General features: G+C 43.9%; 1 long non-coding RNA gene across 1 annotated transcript; it reads left to right on the forward strand.

The window, feature by feature from the left end:
• Window positions 1-1037: 1037 nt before the first annotated feature.
• Window positions 1038-6414, forward strand: LOC131424536 (uncharacterized). Its single transcript, XR_009227784.1, has 2 exons — window positions 1038-1364; window positions 5522-6414. It is a non-coding gene; the product is annotated as an uncharacterized LOC131424536 (long non-coding RNA).
• The last annotated feature ends 284 nt before the right edge of the window (window positions 6415-6698 follow it).

Consider the following 6698-nt stretch of genomic DNA (forward strand, 5'->3'; position numbering starts at 1 on the left):
TAAACAGATGCACTGTCATCCAGGCTTTGTAGTTTCATTTATAGAGCGCAGGCTGAGGAAATTTAGTATAATTCTTAAGGAACCTAGGATTTTCAGAATGGAAAAGGAGCATTGTCTTCAATGCAAAGTCACCACTTATATTAGCTTTGAAGATAGGAATCAACTTCTCTCTAGTTATGAAAGTATTAGATGGCATCTTCTTGCAATATAAGGCTGTTTCATCTACATTGAAAATGTGTTATTTATTGTAGCCACCTTCATTGATTTTCTTAGCTTGATCTTTTCAGTAACTTGCTACAGCCACTACATCAGCACTTGATGCTTCACCTTATACTTTTATGTTGTTGAGACAGCTTCTGTCCTTAACCCTCATGATCCAACTTCTGCAATATTCAAGATATTACAGCTTCCTCACCTCTCTTGGTCTTTATAAAATTAAAGAAATTTAGGGCCTTGCTCTGGATTAGGCTTTGGCTTAAGGGAATGTTGTAACTAGTTTGATCTTCTATTCAGACCACTAAAACTTTGTCCATATCAGCAATAAGGGTGTCTCACCCTTTTTATCATTCACGAGTTAACTGGAATACCACTTTCAATTTTGTGTTAAGAACTTTTCTTTTATATTTACAACTGGCTAATTAGTGCAAGAAAGAGGCCTAGCTTTTTTGGTCCATCTTGGCCTTTGACATCCCTTCCTTATTAAGCTTAATCATTTCTAGTTTGGGATGCAAAGTGAAAGATAAGCCATTGTAGGGTTATTAATGTTGGGTGCAGAGCAGGCTGAACTGTGTTGTCTGCAGGGCAGGCTGAACAGATGTTGGCTGCAAGATAGCCCACGCACTCAAACCCCCCTCTATCTGGTCCTTTATCACCTGTTTGCCTCAAGTCTGAACATTCAACCCTGCTCAAGGCTGAACACTTAACCCCCCCTTGGGCCAACAAGGCAGCTTGCAGACCCAGAGGCCCCATTAGATTTGGGCTATAAAAACTCCCTCCTGCCAGGCCCCCCCTCTCTCTCTCTCTCTCTCTCTCTCTTGCTCTCTCTCTCTCTTGCTCTTTATCTTTCTTACGTGCGCTCTCTGTCTCTCTCTTGCTCTTGCTCTCTCCCTGTTCATCTCTTCTCTTTTCTCTCTCTCTCTTTCCTTCTTTCCTTTCTCTTTGTTGCACTGCTGCAATAAAGATCTTTTGGTTGCTCCAAGTGTTGTGGTCACTTTCCTTTCATTGGTGCCGAAACCCGGGAGAGGGTTAAAACCCACTTTTGGGTCCCTCTTCCTTCGGAAGTGCCACTCACCGGATGGCCTGAACCCAGGCCTGAACCCATTTTCTCGACTGCCAGAACTCCATCCACCACCGACCTTCGATTGGTGAGTTTCCCCTTCCTGGAGTCCTAAACCCAATGGTGGTGTCAGGAGGATTTGGCCGTTGATTGTCCGGCAAACCTCTTTGCCCACCTGCGGGGAGGAAAACACCCCACCACAGCCTTTAAGGCTACGGTGGCCCTCAGGGACTCCTTCCTAGGGCAGAATAGACTCCTGGGTTCAAAATTATTCCCTTCCCTTCCCAGCTGTTAGTTACCAGCATAGGCTTTGTAGGTCTCCCTCAAAGGACTGTGTAACCTCCAGGGACAAATAACAGAGAACTGAACATCACACCCCACCCAGACCTTCACCATCTTGGTGGATCTCCTAAAATCCTAGTCCTCACACCTTCAAGACTCGGCTGCTAGAGAGAACCTTACCCTCCCCTTCCTCCCTCTTCCCCTCTCTCTCTCTTTTCCCTCTTTCTGGCCCTGCAAGTCTCCAGCCTCTCCAGGAGGGATCCCGAAAAGAAAAGCCTTGGCCAAGGTCTCCCACGGCTCCAGCTCCGTCCAGGACGAGAGCTTCGACTGTCAGGATTCGGTGACGACCAATCTCTGCAGCTCGAACCTGCCACTAAGGCACTCCTGATTTTTGGCTCTAGCAGGGACGCCCCTTTTGCCAATAAATCAGTTTCCTCCTTCTCTCTTATACTACGGTTGCGTCCCCTTCCTTCTCCTCTATACCAAGTTTGCATCCCCTTCTCTCCTCCTTATACTATTTTGCGACATGGGTAATGTGTCCTCTCTGCCGGTCGACTCTCCCCTACAATGCCTCTTGGATAACCTCAAAACCCTCTCCTTGACACCAGACATCAAACCCCCAAAATTGATCAAATATAGCACCCAGGCCTGGCCCACTTATCCCTTAGACAACCAAAGCAGATGGCCCCCCTTTTGGGTCCCTGGATCCCTCCATTCTAAGGGATCTCTACAATTACTGTGAGCATTCGAAAAAATGGGTAAAAAGCTGCTATATCAAAGCTTTCTTCTTGCTTGTGCTCTCTGCACCTCTTGCAGACCTCTGCAAATTCTTCTAGCTTGCAAACCAACACCCACAACCACTGATCCCCAATCTCCTCCTCCTCCGGACTCATCCACTACTTTTGACCCTACTGATGAATTTCCACCCTATCGCCCGGCTCAAATAGGTCCTCATCCTCAACCTTCTGCCCCAGCCCCTCCACTGTCTCCCCCACCTGAACAACCTGACTTCTCCTCTCCACTCACTAGATCAAAAACTAAACAACCGCCTTTCCTCAAACCATTGCCTCTTTTCTGAGGTAGTAGGCACTGAAGGAATCCCTTCACCCACTCACTCCTCTCTTCTTCTGTCAGTGCCCACACCAGGTCCCACCAGGTCCTCTTACCAGCAAACCCAAAGCTCAAACAAGCTGAGGAGAGCCCTTGGACCCCTATCAGAGATCTGATGAAAATGGCCTTTAAAGTTGCTTTGTCATCTGAAAACAGGTTACTAAGAATTGTCCCTTACAGGCTTTTTGGGATATTCACTCCCATCCTCCCCTCTGCTCTACCTGTTCTGCTGCTCAAGTTTTCCTTGCTAGGGAAAATCCTATTTTTTTTACATCACTCCTTCCTCATTCTCAGATCCACAGCTGCTCTCAGCCCCGCCTTCCCCATCTTCCCCTCCCTACCAGGCCCACAGAAAAGGCTTAACTGACCTTCTCCAGAAATCTTCACCATGGCTGACTTTAGGACTTTCAGCAAAAGAATCCTTGTAAAAGTTTAATGTAGATAAACTTCCTATTTTCCTGTTGCCCTGTTTTACTTGGTCACTGGCTGGAAAAATCAGCACTCCAAAAGCTAGACACCCCCTTACTAGTTTTTCACAAAATATGTGAACAAGGCCTCTGGCTTTGAGCTGGGGCTTCACAGAGAAGGCTACATGTCTAAGATAAGGAAGTTACCAACTGGACTCCATGGTAACAGCTGGCAGGGGTGGGGAGGGTGGGGGGAAGAGGAGAGAAAGGGAAGAAAAAGCTCTCCCCCTCCCAAGTGTCCTTGAAGGGTTAACTTTCCCAGAACAGAGGGAAAACAAAACTGCTTTTTGTGAACTTCTGCAGACTGCGAACTTCTGAGCCCCTTCCCTTACATGTTGGGTACAAAATTCTGAAACAACCTAAACTTGGGGTTCAGGGGATTAATTGATTACAGCAGAAGATGTGCCCTCTAAATCCGGCTGCAACCAAATAAAACTATTTCCCTATCTTCAGTGCTATCTTAGGTGCCTTGCCTTGTCTGTTCCTACAACAGTATAATTCTATATACTTAAACATTGTTCATGTTTTCATGAAATGGTCAACAGATGTGATTAAATGTGTACTACAAATAACAAAATATCTCTTATTAAAATGAAATAATTTGCCTAAATTCAGAAATTTACAAGGATTATTTAAAGATGTAAAAGAAAGAGTTAACAAATAGGAAAGAGGAATTAGAAGGTTCTAGGTATGGATTTAATAGAAGGAAAATGTGTTTCTGGATAAGAGAGTCTATTAAGTAAAAAAGAGGGTTTAAGTAAGTGCTAAAGAAGGTCTGTATATACAACTATGGTTAAACAACAACTGTTATTTTGCAATATTGTAATATGTTATTTCTTAAAAGCTAAACTTGATTAACATAAAAACATCAGTAGTAATTGTGGTACTATTACTCTTCTTTGTATATTAAATGTATTCATATTTTCCAGGTATATGTCATTAAGATAAAAGCTTTAAAAAACTGTATCAAGCTGGTGTTCTCCAAAAGGTTGCATGGTTATTTTAGGCTTATAAAAATAACATTTCAGAGATTTATTTATATCATTTAATGTTTTATAACTGGACCTGTTATCAATAAATTTAATATAAAGTTCTATACACTGGGTACAATTTAAATGTAATATACTGTATTACCTAGTATTCATGTGACATCAAGCAACAACATATATAAACTTTATAAATAATATTAAAAAGATCAGCTTCAATACTAGAACACTTTACCTAAGATTTATAAAGAGCCCTGGCTTACCTGAGATAAGGCTGTGCTTCCCATCTTACTACATGTCAGAAAGACTCCAAAGTAGGCCAAACTTCAGCTAAAGCCCAATACTCTTAATTTAGGGTGAAACTGACTTTGCTGGATGTTTATGATCAAGACTTAAAGTTAAACTGAAATGGTCAAAAAAAACAATATTTGGCTCTGGCCCTCTGAGTCAGTCTGAATCCAGGGAACAGGGAACTTCTCTAAAGAGCTTTGCAACTCTGGGCCACATAACCTCCTGATCAGGGAGATTAATGAGACCACTGGAGAATGAAAAGCCAATCAGTGCATTTGCTGTGAATAGGAGGGTCATTGGAGACAGGAGACATCCCTGATGCTTCCAAGGGAAGCCACATGGTCAAGCAAGACCTGGACCTATCCTAGTGCAAATGGCACTAGCAGAACTATGAAGCTGCTCTCAGGTTCCCCCACGAGCGACCCCTATGGGAACTCGGCTGACTCTTAACAATAGATAGAAACAAAGTCAATTTTGACCAACTTGGTCTTAAACACCTACCAAAACCAGTTAAGCCAAAACCAGTCATTCCTGGGAGTAATGAAGGACAAGAACAGCTAGAAAAGAGGAGACAGCAACTAAGCCAACAGGCTCCATGGGGAATGTTCAGTTAAGTATGGCCTTGGCTCCTCCCCCTCACAGGACCCCTATTAGTCCTCTCTATGTTTCTCCTAATAGAACCATGTCTATTAAATTGCCTACAGAAGTTCATGCAAGATCAGATACACCAACAAGCTGGTCAATCAACTTCTTCTTTAAGACTACCAGCCCTGATGCCCAAGATGGACACCTACGACTCATGACCAACTCCTCTGGCTCCAGAGACTCTGTGCCCATCTAAAACCCTCTCTAACCCTTTTTCCAATTTTCACAACCCCTCTTTCACTTCCTAGGAATGAGAACTACTCTCCAGCACGTCCACTCTGCTTATTCTGTCTGCTCTACAGTATCCCCACAAGGAAGCATCAAATCTAAACTCCCCCTGGTACCACCATGTCTCACACCTTAAAAAGGCACTTGTTCCAAATGTGGACTTCCACCATGCCCACCAAACTCAAAATTTCTCGCCAACCCTCTTCTTCTTTTACTAATCATTATTCTCTCTCAAGTTTTTATCTCAAACCACAGATACCGCTTCTACATCCAAGCAACATGACACCAGGATGACACCACCCACTCTCAGTTTATGGGTCAAGGCGATTGCCCTTCCACTGGCTGCAATCGGTCTGTCACCCTTAACATTACTGGATTCAACCAAGCCACCTCCAATACTTCCTAGAGTCCCTGCTACAGGACCAGTGGCTGATACCAAGAATCTCCTCCATCTAGGACTGGTTTGATGCCATCGAGGACTTGTGGCTTCAAGGAACTTTTATGGACTTTACCTCTACCACAGTAGTTGTCTGTAGCCACTGAGTGTTATTTCTGGCTGCCCTGGTGTTCTCAGACCTGTCCCCCGAACATTCCTCCACTTCCCCTTCTAGGTCTAACGCCGCCCACCATTAAGCGGGAAGAAGCCAGAGGACTTTATGCCATCCCCCATGTCACTTAGAAAAACAAAAATGGGAGGAATGTTGGGTGCAGAGCAGGCTGAACTGTGTTGTCTGCAGGGCAGGCTGAACAGATGTTGGCTGCAAGATAGCCCACGCACTCAAACCCTCCTCTATCTGGTCCTTTATCACCTGTTTGCCTCAAGTCTGAACATTCAACCCTGCTTAAGGCTGAACACTTAACCCCCACCTTGGGCCAACAAGGCAGCTTGCAGACCCAGAGGCCCCATTAGATTTGGGCTATAAAAACTCCCTCCTGCCAGGCCCCCCTCTCTCTTCCTCTTTCTCTCTTGCTCTCTCTCTCTTGCTCTTTATCTTTCTTACGTGCGCTCTCTGTCTCTCTCTTGCTCTTGCTCTCTCCCTGTTCATCTCTTCTCTTTTCTCTCTCTCTCTTTCCTTCTTTCCTTTCTCTTTGTTGCACTGCTGCAATAAAGATCTTTTGGTTGCTCCGAGTGTTGTGGTCACTTTCCTTTCAATTAATTGGCCTAATTTCAATTTTATTGTGTCTCAGGGAATAGAGGGGGCTGAGGGATGGGGAAGATATTGGGGAAATAATAGCCTATTAGTGAAGCAGACAGAACACATACAACATTTATTAAGTTCACCATCTTATATAGGCGAGGTTTGTGGTGCTCCAAATCAATTATAATAGTAGCATCAAAGATAACTCACTGATCACAGGTTTAATAATAATAAAAAAATTAAATATTGCAATAATTAGTAAAATTTGACACAG

Source organism: Marmota monax, unplaced genomic scaffold, assembly GCF_021218885.2.
Source record: "Marmota monax isolate L192 unplaced genomic scaffold, Marmota_monax_Labrador192_F-V1.1 WCK01_AAM20220418_F8-fsc00011, whole genome shotgun sequence".
Taxonomy (NCBI): Eukaryota; Metazoa; Chordata; class Mammalia; order Rodentia; family Sciuridae; genus Marmota; species Marmota monax.